The sequence below is a fragment of the Magnolia sinica genome, chromosome 12 (genome assembly GCF_029962835.1).
Source record: "Magnolia sinica isolate HGM2019 chromosome 12, MsV1, whole genome shotgun sequence".
NCBI lineage: Eukaryota > Viridiplantae > Streptophyta > Magnoliopsida > Magnoliales > Magnoliaceae > Magnolia > Magnolia sinica.
The window spans coordinates 8,550,191-8,570,599 of record NC_080584.1 but is presented as its reverse complement, the minus strand read 5'-3'; the positions used below and the strand labels follow the sequence as shown (position 1 = coordinate 8,570,599).

Sequence of the window (20,409 nt, the reverse complement as noted above, 5' to 3'; positions counted from 1 at the left end):
CGGGCACAATACCTGACTTCATAGGGAGTTGGACCAAGCTTAATCTTTTGTAAGCTAATATAATGAGATTTGCTCTTTTTCATTCTTCAAGGGAATCTTTTCTTATTTATGGGTCAGGGTTGTAATCAAACAGGTTATACATTGGACCTGAAAGTTAAGATAGGGCTTCAAAGTATGGCCTGGTCCTGGCCCTGGCCCATGGATCATGGCTTGGGCCGGGCCTCCATAGAGAAAGTTGTCAGACCCAGGTTTGGGCTTCGCTAGTTTACTTGTCAGATCTAAAATTCAGGCCTGGGGCTACCAACCATTATTTTAAAATTGGTTTTGGATTGTGACTCATCCAGAGATTGAAACTGGTATGACTTACTCCGACTCATTCTGACTCGGTTTGGTTTCTGAGAGTAATTCTCCCAATGACCTGTACAGATACTAACTTGGAGTTGACTTGATATTGGATGATATTTAGAACCATGCAACAAGCAGGCCTACCGATGTGGCCAGATCGACCAGCATTTCATATCAGTCCTACACCGTGGGACCCACCCCAGATCATCTATGATTAGAGTCCTACTTGAAGCACATCTTGGGACAAGTCGCTTTAATAGATTCTTATCTCATTAGGATGGAAAGAGGTATTTGGATTCTTATCTTTATTTTTTTAAAGCTCTATAAGTGGGTGAAATCTCTAGATTGTTAGTAGTTGATTTTGAATGAATTTTGATATTAAGGGAAGTTTGAGTTCTTCTTCATGAAATTCCAGCAATGCCATATCCATTGTTGATGGGTCGTGTCATGTAGACCCTCGCTGAGTTGCTCCTGGGTCCACCTATAACTATGCCTTGACTATTTGCTGCTGAGACACTTGCAGGATAGCCAGTTATCTCCTTTGTATCACTGTTGTATATTGCCGCACTGATTTGTCGGTGTTTTTCTTCACCCTCGCCGCTGCCTGCACGTGTCGACATTTTGACCCGAATGGACCATGTCACCTATAAATCAGGCTCATGATAGGTCCATTAAGTTTTCCTCAGTAACTAGGATTCATTGTTTGATTGAGAATTTTAACTAGCGAATGCTTATGTAGGGAAGTTGCATGCGAATGCTTTCCAAGGTCCGATACCTTCCAGTCTTTCCAGTTTGACATATCTAACCGCTTTGTAAGTATTTGTGTTTCTTTGTCAATTATCATTGCATTTGTTTAGCTCATCTTTGGCATTTATCAAGGGCATGAGGAACTTAACCATATTGTAAGTAATCATGGTACCTATGTATTAATGCTAATTTTAAATTTATTATTGTTGTTCTTGTTCTTGTGATATAATCAAAATATTATTATTATTTTCTTTGCTTGGAGAATCTTGAGAAACAGTAAGATTTCAGATAGAATTCCATTCGACATCGGAGAGTATCAATCATTACAGCATCTGTATGTTTTTTACATCAGTCTCCTATGTTTGCGCAGGGTTTGGGCCTAGGGTTGTCAATGAGCCAGGTCGGGTTGGGCTTCATACTACCTAGTCTCACACGTTCAGTTTAATTGAATGTTTGGCAGGATATCACATATGAGCCCCAGACTGGAGTAACCCAAGCTTAGCCTAGAATTGTTCAATCTAGCTTTTATATCTAAGCCCAAGCCCATCCCTTGGGCCTAGAAAGCGTGCCCAAACCTTGCTCAAAACCTGCCCAGTCCAAAAACCCACGGTCTGGCCGGACCATTGATGGCCCTAGTTGGGTCATTTCAGGGTTCGCAGCCCAACTCATTTATTTTTTTGGGCCTGGATTATAAGCCGAAGCCTACCCATGAAAGCCATAAATAGGCCTAGGTATTGGCTGATGCTGGGCATCAACAGGAGAAGTTGTAATATATGGGTCTGTGTCAACCCATTTATTCTTTGGGCCTAAGAATAGGCCTTGGCCATAGATTAGGCCATGGACCTATAAATGAGGTAGTCTTTTTTGGGCGAAATGCCCTGAAGAGCTATGCTAGTCTTTTTTTCCCCCCTGTTATTTCATTAATCTTTAATTTTAATTTTTTAGGGATTTGAGCTTTAATGATTTAACTGGTGAAATTCCGAGCTCGCTTTTCACTTTGATTTCACTTTCTTCCTTGTAAGAATCAAACACCTTCTATCCGAAGCTGTTTTAGTGCTGATCCTAGTATTTCATATCTGAGTAGTGGCAGCCCTCATCCCGCTGAAAGTGTTAGGATTAATTAGTCTTTATACTCCTTCCAAAAAGTTGTTCTCTTTGAATACCAATGATGGTCACATCCCATACTGAGAGACCAAACTCACATGTTGCAAGATTCCATAGGCGGAACAAGCCAAGCTTTGATGATTGCTTGTTTGGTGAGGGTTTTTGTTATTGTATTATTAGAATTTTCTGATTTTTCTCAAATTTTTGTAGCTTATTTTTTTCTATTCAAATTGGGGGGTGAATATGACAGTTGAACACGTCTTGGTTATGAAGCACTCACATCTCTATGCACGTGGCACGTATGCACAAATCTAGGCCGTACATTTATTAGATTACCATGAATTACAACAATGATGGTTCCATTTTATTGGCTTTTTCTCATAGTTGCACGGCTTTTTGGTTTAAAAACATTCCTAAATAAGAAAGAATACCATTCCCAAAAATTAAGAACGATCTAGAAATGGGCTGGAATTGAACATTTGCGACGGCTTTCAACCGTCCCTTATGTTTTGCGACGCCCTATTTCAGGAGCGGTTTAGAACCGTTGCAAAATAAAAAAATATTGGAACAGTTCTAAACCGTACATAATTTTTTGCGACGCCAAGCCACTGTTCTGAATGGTTTAGGAACGGTTTTCAACCGTTTCTAAAGAGGGATTTTGGTGTAGTGATCCCATGTTTACCCGATCGAAAGAATCAGGATAATTGTCCATTTTAATTGATTTGATTGACGGTGCGTTGTAGGCCCCGCCATGATGTATGTGTTTCACCCATTTCGTTCATCCATTTTTACAGATCATTTTAGCGTTTGATCCCAAAAATGAGAGGGATATAAATCTCAGGTGGACCACACCATAGGAAAATAATAGCGATTGGATATCCACCATTAAAATCCTCTTAAGGCCACTATACTATTTATTTGACATCCAATCTATTGATTACGTCACACAGATCCAGATGAAGGGAAAAAACAAAGATCAGCTTGATCCAAAACTTTTATGGCCCCCAAAAAGTTTTTAATGGTCTACGTTCATTCAACAATGTTTCCTGTAATGTGGTCCACTTGAGATTGAGATATATCTCATTTTTAGTTTCATACCATAAAATGATTTATAAAAATAGATGGACAACATGGATGAAACACATACATCATGTTGGGGCCCACAGAGCACCAAGGGGGTTACGGGCCAGAGGATTTGGGGTTTGTTTCAGAGAGGGGAATCCTTTTGTGGAGCTCAAGATACTTTTGATGCCACGTTTTTGGATCCGGAGTCCTCTGTTCCAGCCCTAGGTGCATTCGGTTGCAAGGATGTTGAGAATTCGTCACCACGGGTAGGGGATTTGATCTTGACCAACTCAATTAAGGTATTAGTGTTTGTTCTAATTAGACAACAAAGATCGAATTTTTTGAACCACCAACACCTTCCAAAATCCAGCCCCTAAAGCCTTTCTAGTTCGATTAGGTTCAATGTGCCCCGTTGCAAGTGTGAGAATGAATCGATTATAGGCCCCTAAAAATAAATCTCTTAGGGATAACCTGCCGGCAATATATTCAGCAACTCGAAGCCTGGATGACCGAAAATATAGGGGGCAAGCGAGAAGCAACATCATTTCATTCTTTCTGCATGCCGAGCAATCTTTCTCTTGCTTACGTTGCTACTGCAACCAATTTCAATTGTTTGAGTTGACCGAAGGCGGCGGGAGCTTCACTTACCAAGAGAAATGAATTCGAGTAGTAGCCATGAGAGTTCTTTTCAAAAGAATGAAGTAGAGCCCCCTACTGCTTGCTCCCCCCGGCCGAGGCTGCTTTTCAATCCGAAAGTCAAAAGACCTCTGGCTCATAGTTCAGACGAATTGGCTGTTTTGTAATATAAACAAGCATTCAAGAAAGCAATATGAAATTCTTCTGTTGTTAACTTGATAGACCAGGTGAGCCATGAACATGGGCTATAGGGGTGACGCCCCGTTAGTGATGAGGTCCTTGTCTTTCTGATGTTAGGAAAAAGTTTGCGCAGCTTCTGACAACGAAGATCGAATTTTTTGCAAGAGAGTAGCCAATCCGTTCCGCGAAAACGAGCGAGCCTGACGCTCCTGCACGCGGATTCCAGCTAAAGCCTTTGGCAGGAGGTTCCTGCACGGACGCGGATTCTATACTGACACGTTGAGTAGCGAGTCAGCTACCGAAGTGACGTCACCAAGTTCTGTGGGCCCCGTTAAGATGTATGTGTTGTATCCACACCGTCTATCCATTTTGAGATATCATTAGGGGGCAAGAGCCAAAGAATGAGGCAAATAAAAGTCTGCAGTGGACCCGACCATAGAAAACATTGGGGAGAGTGATTCCCACCATTGAAACTATCCTAAGGCCCACCATAATGTTTATTTGAAATCCAACCTCTTCAAAAGTTAAAAAAGATATGAAATAAGGGAAAACACAAATATCAGCTTGATCTAAAACTTTTGTGGCCTTAGAAGTTTTTAATGGTGGGCATTACTGTCCCCACTGTTTTCTGTGCTGGGGTCCACTGGAGCTTTGGATTTAACTCATTCCTTGTATATTGTCCTAAAATGATCTCTCCAAATTGATGGAAGGTGTGGATACAAAATATCCATCATGGTGGAGCCCATGAAACTTGGTGACGTCACTTCAATCAGTAGCTAATCCGCGCCCTGCACAAGGATTCTGGATAGGGCCCACTGTAATGTTTATGAGAAATCCAAACTGTCCATCCATTTTTTGACCTCATTTTAACGCATCTGACCTAAATTTAGGAGGATCCAAAACTCTGATGGGCCATACGAGATGAAATAGTATGGAAAGGAATGACTACCGTTGAAACCTTCCTAGGCTCCACTTGATGTTTATATTCCATCCAAACCATCTATAAGGTCATTTTCACTGAGATGAAGTGAGAAAATGAACAATTTAAACCGACTAGGAACTTTTGTGGGCATATAAATGTATCGACGGCGATCACTAAATCTCCACTGTTTCCTCTCGTGTGTCCCGGTTAGGTTTTGGATACACATTTTCTCTAGCATGCCCTAAAATGAGCTCAGAAAACAGATGGACGGAGTGCTTTTTCAAAAACATCGCAGTGGCCCCACACGGAATCCTTGCGCACGAAGTTTAGGAGGAAATCCGCGTCCAACGCTGTCCAAGTGTACTAACGGTTCAAAGGAGATCAAAGTTAAATAGCCACAACATGATGTATTTATTATATCAACACCATTCATCCATTTGTAAAAATAATTTTAGAGCATGATCCAAAAAATGAATCATAGCTCAAATGAACCACACCAGAAATAACAGCGGATCATGATTTTCACTGTTAAAACATTCGTAGGGCCACCATAATGTTTATTTTCCATCCAATCTGTTCATAAGGCCAAAAAGATCTGGATTAAGAGGGAAAAAAAATATCATATTGATCCAAAACTTCAGATCGCAAAAGGGTTGCAATGGTATATGTTCAATCCCCCATTACTTTTTGCAGTGTGGTCCAATTCTCTTTAGATCTGTCTTATTTTTCTGCTCAAGCCTTACGACGAGCTCACCAAATGGATGGACGGTTTGGATATAACACATACCTCATGATGGGACCCACAGAACTTGCTGACGTCAATACACTAGTTATATATAGAGCTGGGCATCGGTCCGAGTCGGATCGGATTGAGACCGATCCGATCCGAAATTTGGGTATCCTGACCCAAATCCAATCTAATCCGGGAACGGATCCGAGTCACCTGATCCGATTAGATCTGAATAATGCATTGAATGATCCGATCTGAGACCGACTCGGTCAGCAAAACCGAGTCGGATCGGATTTGACCCGGTTCGGATTCAGTCTAGAATTAATTTAAAATTTTTCGAAAAACGTATGAATTGAATTTGTCACAAATATCATGGTGGGCTCCACCTAAGTTAATCAACTTTCATCTTTTGATTTAAATGTCCACCAAACCTGAGTTTAAAAGTCTCCCATTAATTGATGACATTGATTGTGGTGACAACCCACGATTGATGGCTTTTGAAAATTTGCCTGTCCTATCTCATTTTAAGGCATGAAACTAAATACAAGAAAGATCAGAAGCTGAATATTAGCCTGGCAATGGCCCCAACATGTCTCAACAACATAGCTGGAATCTCACTTTTTCTATTGTATGGCTTACTTGAGATTCAGGTTTGCCTAATTTGTGGGCTCGTTCTCTAAAATGAGCCGTAAGAAATGGACAGAGTGGATTTGTCATAAACTTAGAACGGCCCCATTTACAATCAGACCTGCATTTCCATACAATCTCCTGTACATCAGCGCATGAAATGATTGATGGAGACGGTCTCTGAATAGGTATAGCGGATTAGATGTCGCCCCAACCCCACACAATACAGTGCAACCCTTACCGAAAGGTTGACAATCAGTGTCTAGCAATAAGAAATTTCAAGCAATCAATGAACTCTCAACATGACAGACTTACATACAGATATACTAAAAAGAAGAAAAGCCTTCAACTTGTATCAAAAAAGGGTGGGAAATACCTAAAGAGAGTGTCCACATATCACACGAACATATCATGACAATTTTACATTCAAATAAATCATTCCATTCAGTCATTGATTAGATGAATCTAGCAACTACAACCAGTAATGAAGGCTTGCACATTCAGTTCCAAGTAATCATATACAACAAATATATAGGAGACCATAGGTACCTGCATATAACATAGTTGGGCCTTGTCCACAGTATCGCAAGATGAGAAAGTTACTCAGGTAAATTTATTGTCTTCTACTTCAAAAAGAAAAAAAGAAAAAGAAATAATTCATATGCAAAATATAAATGTAAAATGAAGACAAAGATGGCCATCATTAGGAGATGAAAAAGTTTGAGAGTGAAGCTTCATTTTCTTTTTGTCTTGCATTGTAGGTCCCATAAGAAGTTTGGATCTTCTAACCAAGCCAGGAATTTACCACCTTCACAGGTGGACTGAAACTTATCAACAATTAGGAGTTGGATCAAAAGAAGGCTGAAACTTATCAAACAATGCACAATATTAGCCTGTTCATCCACAGAAAGGTAGGATATCATCCATGGCTGAAAATCCTCCAACAAAATAATAAGAATGCTGCACATGAATTGCCAGATGAACAAAGCATGTTCTTTGAAAGAGAGACACTGCATCATCAAAGGGAAAACCTGCATTAATTTGCATAACAATGAGAACATTGTGCTTTTCCAATAGATGCATGGATTGCCATTCTCTGCCAGAGTATCAAATAACTTCTTTGAAAGTTAATATCTTGCCATCAGGTAGTCTTGACTTGGAATGGAGAAAAATCAACAATTTCCATAATATAAAATAAATAAATAAAAAGTAAAAACTAGAAAATTGAATTCTTGAAAGTATGAAAATCACAATCCATATCCAGAGTGAAGTCCCTCAATTTGAAAAGTTTGGAAGACACCTAACAATGAGTTCATCTCATTTTAGTTCATTGTAATTATGTATTAGGGATCATATTTCTTTTTGGCAAAATAATCTTGATAAATGATAGCCAACCATCATAATCTCTAATACATAATTAGAGATGAACTAAAATGTGTCTAGCAAATAGGTTCTAAGGAAATTGCACTTCATATGAGTCTTTACACATTTTCTTCTCAGCTAATGGTGTGTTTGGGTGCCTTGAAAATGCAATGGTCGGGTAGAACTGATCCCCGCCCACAACTAATGCCCCACTCATCTCACATCTTGCATGAAATGAGTTGCACATCAATTTCAGGTAGGAAAAACGGAAAGGTAATTGCACTTTCAATGCCGCCCACAAGACCATGCCATTTCAATCATGGGTTGATGCAAACACTTCTGTTATGCAGACATCCAAATGCACCCAAAACTACTCTTTGAAATGGCAGGAGGTCAAACAACAGCTACTACACATCTACACCTCCATAAGAGGAAATCTGGTGATATGAAAAAGCCAGAAGTAGACTGTGGTTCATTTGATGAAGCTAAGTATAGGAAAATGACTAAAACAACTTGTGAGATCACATGGCTTCAATCTCTTTTGCAAGAAATAGAAATTGAGGCCCGCACTGCTCTCTACCATGACAATCAACCTGCCATTAATATTGCCAACATATGTATGAGATCTCAAGTCCAACCAAAAGGTTGGCTCCACCATGAGGATTTCCTTGTGCGAAGGACCAAAGTTCAGCCCTATATAGTCATGGATTTGTTGGATGTCATATATACATGAAAGGTTGGAAGTTGTCCACAGGTTGGACCTTAACAGTTGTATATGTGAATGGATAGGGAGAATTGCTTCCCACCATAGATGGAAATGGGTATTACAACGGTGCCAAGAGCCATCTCATTACTTGTTTGCACAAAACCAGCACACTGACCTGAGATTGTAGCAACCTGTACTGAGGTAGTTATCTACCTAAATCCATGTTCTCATCACACATGCAAAAATTAGTAAAATAATCAACAAACTAGTCCCATGGTCTACTTAGGACATTATCAGGTTTAATGCTTCTTTGAAATTCCTTAAATCAGTTATATAATCTTCATCAGTGGTAGTGTAAGTTGAGATTACCATCCAGTAAATGAATAATCGTGTGCGATAGACTCACCGAATGTGACCGGACTGACCTGCAGACTCGCCAAAGTTAAAATGAGCAAATGATGGCATCTTAATTTAAAATGCAATCCTAACTATCCAATTGATGGATTTAATCCACATTTGGTGTGGTCAGGCTAACATGGAATGAGCATTTACATGACTAGGTTAAGAAGTCTAACATGGATTAGGCTAGTAGTGCTGATAGACCATTAAAAAATTCTTATTGGCCACATAAGTTTTTGATTAGGCTAATATTTCTTTTCGCCCCTTCATCTATGTTAGTGTGACCTCATCAACAGTTTTGATGGAAAATAAACATTACGTTGGCCCTAGGAAGTTTTTAATGGAGTGTTCAATCACAACTGATTCCTCTAGTACGGCCCACCTGAGATTTGGATCTACTTCATGTTTTGGCCATGCCCAAAAATGATGGGAAAAACAAATAAATATAATAGATTTAGATAGATACATTGAGGTGGACCCACAGTAAAGGCCACACCGTCTTCCAAGAGGTGGGGCCCACCTAATCTGCTCCGCTGAAAACTTCTGGCCATTCGCATGGGGCCATTATTTGGACGTCTTGCATTAGGAACATGAATGTAATGTATACTGTGGCTGGTGGCAAGAAAAACATCAAAGAGACTATTTTTCTTAAAAAAAAGTCAGGCCCGGTTGCTCATTAGGTGGACGGGGACCCCATGTTATTAAACAAGAGTCCTGGACAAGTTTTTTTGTTTTTAACCCTTCCCATTCGACATGCCCTGTTTTCATCTTCAGACAGTACCGAGTGGGTCCCACCTGATGGACAGCTTGGATCTCAAGCTCATGTGCCAGCTATATATAACTGGCTTCCGTCTTGCTATCTGAATCATTCAGATTACTCCAAGGCCCTTTGCCAACAAGACTAAGCTCCGGGTAAGTTCTCTCCCGTTCTTAAGTTTTCCATTTTTCTCTTCTTTTTCCTGCTAATTCGACTCTGCTTCTAGCTAACATTGTCTGGATCAATAATCTCAAACTGTGGCCGACGATCCTAGGTGGCCGGACCACCAACGGGCAGCGGCCATGGCTGGCCGACGAGCAAGCCATCTCTTACAAAAATAAAAAAATAAATAAATAGTGGCTGAGTGGGTCCACCTACCTGATGAACGGTTGCGAATGGCCAGATGAGGATTGCGAGTTGCCGTCGGGTAGGGACGACGGAGGAGAAGGCTTTTGAGGGATTTTAGGGTTCGGGTGTGGGGAGAGAGCGGTGGGTAGGTAGGGAAAAAAACAAAAGGGGGTAAAAGAGATATATATAGGGGAGGGGCAAACTTGTTAATTTACACCCGGTCCTGTTCGGTTCGAATCGGCTCGGACCCAAACGGATCGGATTTCGGTTTGGGTCGATCGGTTTTGTTGCTTATCCGAATCCGATCCGAATTGCATTCGGATCTGCCCCTTTGTACCCGAACCTAACCGATCTACCCTACCGGTCTTGTTCGAATCGGGGCGGATCAAGCCGGATCGGATCGGATCCGCCGGATCGGACCCATTTTGCACACCACTAGTCTTATATAGCTGGTGTTTGGTACACTAGCCAATCCGCTTCCACAAAACCCCACCATCGCATCTCTCTTCTGTCATTTCCTCCCCATCTCTCTCCCTCTCCCTCTACCTGCAACTCCCTAAAACCCGTCTCCCCCGCCTAACCACGTTCTGCTGCAACTCCAGAAGCTACCCACCAGCCTGATCTCTCTCTCTCTCTCTCTCTCTCTCTCTCTCTCTCTCTCTCTCTCTCTCTCCTCTTCTGCCAAGCAAGCGCTCTCTCTCAATCAAGCGCCTAAGCAACCACCGCAGCACAAGCACTCTCGGTCTCCCTCTCTCAGGTCTCTCCCTCTCTCTGTCCATCTCGCGCTCAATCTCTCTCTTGAGATCGATCATCTTCAATGTTAAATGTTGAAACCCTCGCTAATTACGGTTTTACAATGACAATTCACACAATCTGATTTTTTCAGGTTTTTGGTTCAGGTCTGCACTTCTGATTTCCTCAATTCCATCTCAGATTTCGGTAAATCTCTCTCTCTCTCTCTCTCTCTCTCTCTCTCTCTCTCTGTAATTTCATCTTAGAATCGATTTTCTGTTTTTTCTTTTATTGGATTTTCAAATGTTCCTGCATTTTCAGCAATACGTTTGGGTTTTAAAACTTGCCTTTTAAGTTATAGTTTCTCCAGTCCTTGTTTTGGTGGCCATTTTGGGATTTTGTCTCATAACCTATGTGCAGTGGTAAATGGTGAGGATCAGTTTCACTTAATCTTGTGCGGAAATAATTAAATCCTGTGGCTTGAATGTGCCATAGAGAGTGCATATCTGTCATACTCCATTTGGGTAATGTAGTTATTTTATCATATTGATAACTTGATATGTATTGTACTCCTGAAGCGCAAATTAGTCTTCATTCTTCAATGTTCTGAAGATCGTAATCAGATTGTAACTGTTGGATGTTAGCATATGGGAAGTGTTCAAGTCGTTCAGCATTCAGTAACCATGCTAAGTATATCAACAAGGGCTCCCATTTCTTAAGACTCGAACTCCAATTCGATCTCAAGACTTGCTAGTTATTTAGAATATAGATGTGACGTACCAACTTGGTTACATGCCTTGTGGAAACTTTTGTGGAAGCATTTTAGCATGTAATTTTGATGAAGAACCAATTCTTCCCATCTGAGAGTATGGTACATAAGAGGATCCCTTGTGTTTATATTTGTAGTCCAGTGGTAGTTGTGATCTTCTCGTAGGTGTAAAAGTCTGTATTTTAGTGTAAAACTGCAAGGATCCAGTAGTTGCTCTATTGGGTAGTTTCTTTGTGACTAACAAGGAGATGCTACCTTTCTGGGCAGCATTGTTCAGGAGTTAGGCTCTCTCTGATTTAATGTGTAGGGTCGTATGCTAAACTGTTGTGAGACTAACATGTTAGTAGTTGGTAAGCCTAATGAAGGTGCAGATGTTCCAGAGTGGGTGCTGATTGATTGTCTGTCTAATAAATTGTTCGGTTCATAAGAGTATTAGTTTTTTTATTTCCTTGCATGAGAGACATTGATAATGTATCAACCCTTGGAAATGTTCAAGATCATGGTATAATTATGCTCTGGTTTTCATTCTTTCAAGTTTTCTCTGCCAGAGCTTCACACTAACTCTAATTTATGGTCATTACATTGATAAGAGAAAATAGCGGTGCTTCTGGATCTTAATGTTCAGTTTTAATTAATTTATTTTTTTTACAAACATATGCATTTGGCATGCATTGTGTTGCTTCTCTAACTGATTCTTTTCCCATGCCCGTTCATATGGTCTTATTGCCAAACAATGCTTTCTCCATTTTATTTGTTTTCATATAGCAATGTCAAGGGGTTTATTTGCTTTACAGGAGGTACATTGCGATGGTTGAAATGTGCCAGATAGCTGGTAATAGGGATCAGCTTATTACTTTTTTGCTTCAACTGGCAGAGCATGTGTTTAACATTCTCCTCATCCATTTTCAAGATGGGTAGGACATTTCACCAGTGTTTCAAGTTCATATTTTATCTGAAATGATTTCACGAAAGAGGAAGTGGCTTTACATTCTGGCTCTGAAAAGAATATCTTTTGAACTTTCTTTCTGCAGACCTGCTATACCAGAATCCAGTGTGGCTATGAAACCTCTCATGCACCAAATTATTCTGTCGCATTGGTTCTGTAGTGTTGAATGGTGCATGCATGGTAAATGTTTTGTTCCTATTAATTAAGGCACTACCTGTGTGTTTTATATCGCATAGGTGGGATACAAGATATATCGTGGGATATGTCAGCCAATATTGTCGATATTTAAATCATTAGTGTTCATCATCATTATGTAGTTCCTAACATGGATGGCGACATGAAAAAAGCCCACTGATTAGATATCATAATCGGCCATGCTAGTCATTAAGCTAAACATGGATTGCAGGGGCTGGTTAAGAAACCTAGTATTAAATATAGCTACATGTGTTACATTACCTCTAAAACATGATACTGATTCAGTGATGTATCGTATCAATTGGGTATAGGAATGAATTGTCAGAATTTTCTTAAATCCAAATTGTTCCCTTTTGTGGGTGTAGAAATGTACAATCTCTTTCTATGAAGTCAAATTTTAAATTGGGTTCATTAATTTAATTCGATTGAAAGTAATCTAGAAGTCTAAAATCACATATGTGATGGCATGTGCCAATCCACTTTATTTCTTTAAGTGATTTTTTTGCCATTTAAATCATTTGCTATTGATTTAGTTAATCTCATAAGCATTGACAAAATCACGAGCAATTGACATTGGTTTAAGATGATGTTATGATACTTGAAGACTCTTGGTAGTCTTGGTTATGGGTATTTTGATGTGTTATATACTATAAATTTTCTATGCTTTGAATCTTGTAATATAAGATTGGTTTGATGGATCTTTGTTCCTATATATAATAGAGTGTGTGGAAATTTCAAGGGAGTAATTTGGTGTTACAATTTACAGAGACATCAATCTTGTTCAAGATAATGAACTTACACTGACTTGTCCGTATTGCAGAGTTTTAAGCCATGAGTGTGTCATGTCTTGGTTGGTATCCTCAAAGTTGAACTTATTGTTGTATTTCCATGCAAGTTTCAACTGCATCAGATTTCTCTAGGGAGTGCCAATGAAATTATTTCAGGTAATCCCCAAATACTTACAATTTGTTTGCAATTGCCTGATAAATCTAATTTCCTAAACACGTCAGATTTAGAGAATGGCAAATTACTGCTTTTGGCGATGACTAGGGCTGTTAGACAAAACTAATGGGTCAAACTACTGATTTCTAGTGCATTTTCTGAAGTCTTCATTTAAATAAGGGCCTGTTTAGATTGCTGTAAAAGAAAAGAAAAGAAAAGAAAGATCTTTTGCATTGTTAGGGTAGCAAAGGAAATGGTGAGATTGGAAATAGCCTTTTCCACAGTCCAATGCTCATGCACAACATATGAGGTAATCAGTGTCAGAGGAATATAGGATTTCCACTTCCTATACAAATAAGAACCCAAAAAAGGAATCCATGGGAAACCCATGTTTCAGAGTCCTTGTGAAATCCGTGGAATCCATCATTGGATTATCATTTTACTTTTCGTTTCTTCTCCCACAATCCAAACAGGCCCCAAAAGAGATTTCAGGGATAACTGACACACGTAGACTGACTATAATGTCCTCGGTATAGCCAGAATGTTACCCAGACAATTAGCTGACACCCTCATGTCTGATACTTCATTTTATCATTAAAAGCCATATATGGGTAATCAGTTAGAAATGATGAAAATGCATTCTTAGAGCTAAAGCGTGATCATCGACTTCTAAAAGTCATGGATGGTTTTTTTGAATTGGTGACTCGGACCAACTCATCTGGTCCTTCTGAGTCGAGTCAGGCGGTGACTCGTTTGATTCAGGCCGAGTTGGCATATTTAGGGGGATGATCCCACTCTACCGAGTCCAAGTCCACTCATACGTGTCAGCAATCCATATGGTATTCCAAGTTCTGACCATTCTCTTAGAAAACTTGATTGATAAATCGCCTTCGTCAACTCAACATCTGCTGGTCCTATTTCTAGAAATTATCTTTTTGAGTTGGGTGCTAAGGATGTTCAAGGTTTCTGTTTCTAACCATGCTGAATGAGTTAGCATAGCTACAGAAATGGGCCCCATGTAGATGATCTGAAACTATTTGCTGCCATGATGGTCCAGGTTCTTCATCTACATATTGACAACTGCGTGTTGCTTGCTACTATAAGTCGCTAAAGATATTCAGAAATTGGTAACCTTCAACCTTGATATTCAATTCATTTTGTTTTCTATTTCTGTCTCTATCTGTTATATCTTCCCAAACTCTAATGTTCGTAGCAAGATGTGTAATTTTTGTACCAAGTTCTGGCTCTTCTTTGCCTCCCCTATCTTCCATGGAAGGGATACTCGGCATTCTTTCTCCTATGTCATTTTGTGGAAAAGACTTCATCAATTTCTTATCTTTTCTAAGAATCTGAGGTTGGATTCTATTGGGAGATTGAGACTACTTTTTCATGCTGCTCCATGGAATTATGCCTGCCCGGCTCTGCAAAGTCTTTTAATATGTGATTGGAATAGTTCTGTAATGCTTTTTAATGAGCTTATAAAAAAGTAATTGGATGATGTTGTTCGCTGCATCCACATTGTTCAGCTGAAAGGAACATAAGCAAACCAGTTTTGCAAAGGAAGCTTTGCTCTTTCCTTTCTCCATTTGGAAATTATATCTGTATTTACAAAACCATGTGTCCTGGATCAGAGCAGTTTCATGATTATCACTATTTACTTCTGAATTTAAGTTAAACGTACAGTATCTGTTATCTATTTTGTGGCAGCAGGAGATTTCTTTGGCTTCTAGATGTTTGTCTTCTTGTGTGCTTTAACCTGCTTTTCAACATGAGCTGGACAGATAGGAGAGGCCCAACTAATCAGTGCTAACTATATCAGTTGTTGCAAGCCGAATGACACCATACCTTGATTTTTTCAAGTGTGTTTCCTTGTAGTACTCAATGTTTATATGCTAATGTTATGTAACAGTTTGATATAGTAGGGTGCATCTATAGCTTGTTTTGAAAACTTTAAATAGACATAACTTTTTTGTTGGTATTGTGCTTTTATGAATGGATTAAAATGAATAATTATGCACAGATTTATAAATGTATAAAAATGAATGATTTAGCCTCAGTTGTTGAGAATTGAGGTTAAAAACTAAATTTAGCCTCAAATGTTGAGAATTGAGGTTAAAAACTAAATTTGGCCTCAGTTGATGCTAACAGAGTCTAAATCTATCTTTAGCTTCAGTTTTGCTTTAGTTATCCAAACTGAGACTGCAACTTATGTGGCTAAAGGCTTTAGCCTCGGTTGTTGAGAACTGAGGTTAAAAATAGATTTAGCTTGGTTGAATTCAACTGAGACTAAAATTTAGTTTTAGTCTCGGTTGGAAATAAAGGAGGCTGGAAGTTTGATGTAGCCTTATTTTGAGGCAATTGAAGCTAAAGGGGTTCTTTTAACTTCACTTGAAGAACTAAGGCTATACAAACCCTTTTAGCCTTAGTTGCTAAAACTGAGGCCTAAACCTTCAGCCACGGGGTTTGTAACGTTTGTTTGGATAATTGAGGTAAAATTGAGGCTAAATTTTTTAGCCTTAGTTTTTAACCTTTTTAGCCACAGTTTTAAACCGAGGTTAAATGCCTTTTTTGTTGTAGTGACATTAGGGCTAACTTAATGTTAGTTTGCATTCTTTCCTACCCCACACGAGTAAGTGAGCCATGGATGGTTCTTTGGATAGGGCTTTTGTAACTTGCACTGGCAAAGATCACTTGTAAGTATCAAGGTTGAGAAACTTATCATGCTCAAACTTAAATAGGCTTTGGTTGCACGAGCTTCATCAAATCCTCATATAACTTGAGGATCTGTGGACGGAGAGATCTGATTGATTATGTTTTGACTTTCTTTATAAGACTATTGGATTGTCACTACTGAAAGTGGGTGTAGCCAGGTGTCTTCATTAGGGTCATCGCAATACATACAATCCAACATGCAATTCATTTAGTCGATGTAGGACATGAATATGTGATTGATCTTATAAGGTTTGGATTATCGATCCAAGTATTTAAAGGTTAGTCAACACTTCTAAGGTGTTGGAGAACCGATCATACGTAAGCACCTTAATCTGTATTGAAACAAACAAGAGAAGATGAAAAAAATTCAAGTAGCCATATGGATAGAGGTGTACACAAGTCAAGCCAAGCTGAGCTTTGCCCAGCTCGTGCTCGGCTTGGACAGCTTGAGTCTCAGCACGGGTTCAGCTTGGCTTGGCTTTCGAGCTTGGAACAGCAGCTCGTGCTCGGCTTGGCTAGTAGCTCGGTCCAGTCCGAGCCGAGTTCGAGCTGAGTTTTTGAGTCGAGTTCAAGTTCGAGTCTTCGAGCTAATATTGAGTCCTAGTTTTCGAGTCGAGTTTTGAGTTTCGAGTTCGAGTTTTGAGCCAAGTTCTGAGTTCGAGTTATATATTGAGTTTTGTTTAAATTTGAATTCGATTATCAAATTGGAGTTCGAATTTGAATAAAATAATGAAATATATAAAATGCATAATTTACGATTAAAAAACTTTGATAAATATATTGTTCAAAATTACAATTTACAACTAATAACCTCCATAGGAGTGCCTTCCTGTATTGTCATCTGATCCATCCGAACTACTATCTAATTTTTCATATACATATTGGTTCACTTCTTATGAGTCAGAAGGCGAAGAGATGTTTCCTACGTACTCTTTTATACTTTGAACTATATTTTTGAAACTTTCTTTGTGTGAAGATTTATATGTAGTACTCAATGCCTTATAGAATTCACTGAGATGGGTGAGGAATTTTAATTTATTACTCTTTTTCTTCTTCTTGTTTGTCGTACTCGATCCTGCTGCAACATCATGTTGTCTTTGAGGATATCACTGAAGTCTATAAACTTCTTCCATACTGTGTTTTAAGGCGAGTTAGAATTGTTCTTCCTTCAGAGCTTTTAATCTGGCTTCATCTTCTGCATCTTTTGTGGAAGTCATTTGTGTACTAGATGCAGATCCAGAAGGTTTAGATTGAGTGAAAGATTTTTTATTTAAATCTAAAAGGGCCTGAAAAAGAATTTGGCCATCTTTAAGAGCATTGGGGCATGGTTTTGCATCATCACCTCGACATGACAAATGTAACCGAACTGATTAATCTTGTTCACAAACTTTGCGCCATACAAACCACACATAATCTTTGTTCTTCCAACCTTGGTGGCAATTCAACTAGGGAAGCGTAGTTCCAAATGTTTGTCGATGGGTCAGATGACGATATATTTACATTCAATTTTTAATTAAAAAAAATCAGAATGTTGATAAATAATTTGAACTTGATATAAGAACAAAATAAAAGTAATATAAATATATCAAAAATAAAAGCAAATGAACAGTAGTGAGTAAATAAATATCAAAGACTTACATACCACATGTCCACATTCCACCACTTTCATGTTTCAAGTTAAATAATATTAGTATATTACAGATCATTCTTAAGTTTCAACTAAAAAGAAAATAATTGAAAAACCTAAAACGCCTTCATGTATTTTTTGCTACAGGTAAAGACTCGTCATGAATCTCAATCTCTTCTTCTTCATCATCATTAATATCATCTCCTCCCCATATCGGGTGCAACCAATCTTCTGTACAAATCAATGCTTCAACCGTATTTGGTGAAAGTAAACTTCGATACTTGCTCACAACCCAACTCCCTATGTTAATGAGGATTCTGATGCCACTGTTGAAATTGGTATTGATAATATGTCCTCTGCCATTACAGATAATGTAGGGTATTTTGATTCACTAACCCTCATTTTCCACCATTCCAACACATCAAAATCGAATCACATTATGATTGACTCATTGAGGTACAATTCTAACTCTGATTCTTTAGTCTGAAGTCATATTCATTCTTGTGCCAAGTATGACATGTATTCATTTAGTACATCCTTTTTACCAGGTATAGAAACATCTGTATCTCTACTTTCTTGAATATCTACTGCAGGTAAAGTAGTAGCATACGAATTGTACAAATCTTCGAGGGCTTTACGAACCTTGAACGTCTTCGTCGCCGCTCTTTTAGGAGGATAAATCTTCATGAAAATAAACTTGACTAAGTCCATATTACAACGAGGATCAAGAGCAACTGCTAAGGACATCAACATATGACATTCATCCCAGTATTTATCGAACTTCATCTTCATACCAACTATCATCTGGCGTATGAAATCTGGACCCGCACTGACATTTTTCTGCAGAGCATCCTTAATCTTCCAAAGAGACGGAGAAAACAGATTCGCAGTTGGATACTTATTCTCAGAAAAAATCTTTGTACAATTTTAGAAAACTTTGAGAAAGGTGTGAACTTATTTTGCTTTGGTCCAATCATCTGTGCTCGGCAACCAAGAATACGTTCTGTTACGCGCCGCGTATTCAGAAAATGCAAGCTGTAATTCCATTGCTGTATCTAACATTTCATAAGTCGAGTTCCAACGTGTACACACATTCAACTTCAACGTTTTTTTAGATGGAGCATTCAAACGTTAGATGACGTTATTCCATACACTCAGTTTCGATGGCGACCCCCTTATATATTTCACACTCTCTTATGTTCTCTACAGTGTGGTCAATTTCTTTCAGCCCTTCTTGTACAATCAAATTTAGATTGTGGGTACAACATACCTGGAATATTTTTCCATTAATTTTTTTTTCGTTGCCCTGAAATGGTTATGTAAACATGAAATGACACTGTCATTTGATGAAGCATTGTCTAAAGGTATTGCTGAATTTTTCTTCTCAATGCCCCAGTTTTGTAGACAACTGTAGATGCAATCTGAAATTAGTAAACCAGTTTGTGGAGGAGAAAGATTGCGAAAGTTCAAAATTCTCTTGCATAGTTTCCACTCTTTTATCTACATAGTGAGCGATTAATGAAATGTATCATTTTCTTTGATTGAACGCCGTCCATAAACCAAACGTCAAACTTATTATGGATACCTAAGCCAAGACTTCTTTCAGTTTCATCTTCTTCATTGTATACATCTTTATACACTCTCTTTGCATAGTGACGTGGGATACATTCTCGGCTCGAGGGTTAAAGAATTGACAGAAAGCCCTAAACCATTTATTTTCTATCATTTTGAAAGGTCTTTTTTCGAGAATCGCTAATCTAACATGCTACTCTTTCAGTTTTTCTTTATCAAACTCATGAGTGGACACTACGCCTTGTGAGTCGTCCTCTTCTGACTTCGTAAATGACAACAATTGTTGGCTTAGAGGAGGGAGTCTTGGTCTCTTATGACACATCTTCAAATGTTTGTTTAAATGTATTGTAGATCCTCATGGAATCTTGCTGTATAACGACTTGCAATGATTACACTTTATCTTCGTCACACCATTAACTGTGACTTCTTCGAAGTCATCCCATATTGCTGATCTCTTCTTTCCTTTGCCTGCAGTTTTAGATGTGTCTCCCTCTACAATTAGAGGAGATGTGGCTAATGCACCCACTCCGGGGGTATTTGGGCTTTCATCTTGACTAATCATATATAAAATAAAGTTCTTGATATGTTATAAACTTATAATCTTTACTTAACCGCTCTATATAATTGCAAGATTTTATGTGCATCTTAGTTACCTATACGGTTATATCTAGACCGCTAAACGAGCATACTTGCTTAATTGTCTAAATCCGTCACCCATTCAAGGTTAAATAGATTGTAATGCCTTCATTTTCTAATTTAAATGCTACGCTGAAATTCCGCATCTCAGCTTATCTCTCCAGAATATATTCATCATGTATTTGATTCTTATGTCAATCATCAACATAAAGTATGAACATTTGACAATGGAAATAAATACAAGGAATATATCCAGAGAGAAAAAGGAAAGACGAAACCAGAATAGGCGCATATGCATTTAAATTGGAATAAATGAAGACATTACAATCTATCTAACCTTGAACTGTCCA

The 20,409-nt window shown here is 38.7% G+C and overlaps 2 long non-coding RNA genes across 3 annotated transcripts; both read left to right on the top strand.

Moving 5' to 3' along the window:
• The first annotated feature begins 1,200 nt into the window (after positions 1 to 1,200).
• Positions 1,201 to 2,093, top strand: LOC131220696 (uncharacterized). The gene is made up of 3 exons (XR_009158781.1): positions 1,201 to 1,247; positions 1,355 to 1,426; positions 2,038 to 2,093. It is a non-coding gene; the product is annotated as an uncharacterized LOC131220696 (long non-coding RNA).
• An 8,483-nt stretch (positions 2,094 to 10,576) lies between these two features.
• On the top strand, positions 10,577 to 15,522 carry LOC131220366 (uncharacterized). Of its 2 annotated transcripts, none has more exons than XR_009158536.1 (4): positions 10,577 to 10,685; positions 10,815 to 10,867; positions 13,391 to 13,514; positions 14,512 to 15,522. It is a non-coding gene; the product is annotated as an uncharacterized LOC131220366 (long non-coding RNA). The 2 variants fall into 2 exon arrangements; XR_009158535.1 differs by having other exon boundaries at positions 10,578 to 10,685; positions 14,570 to 15,522.
• Positions 15,523 to 20,409: the final 4,887 nt, after the last annotated feature.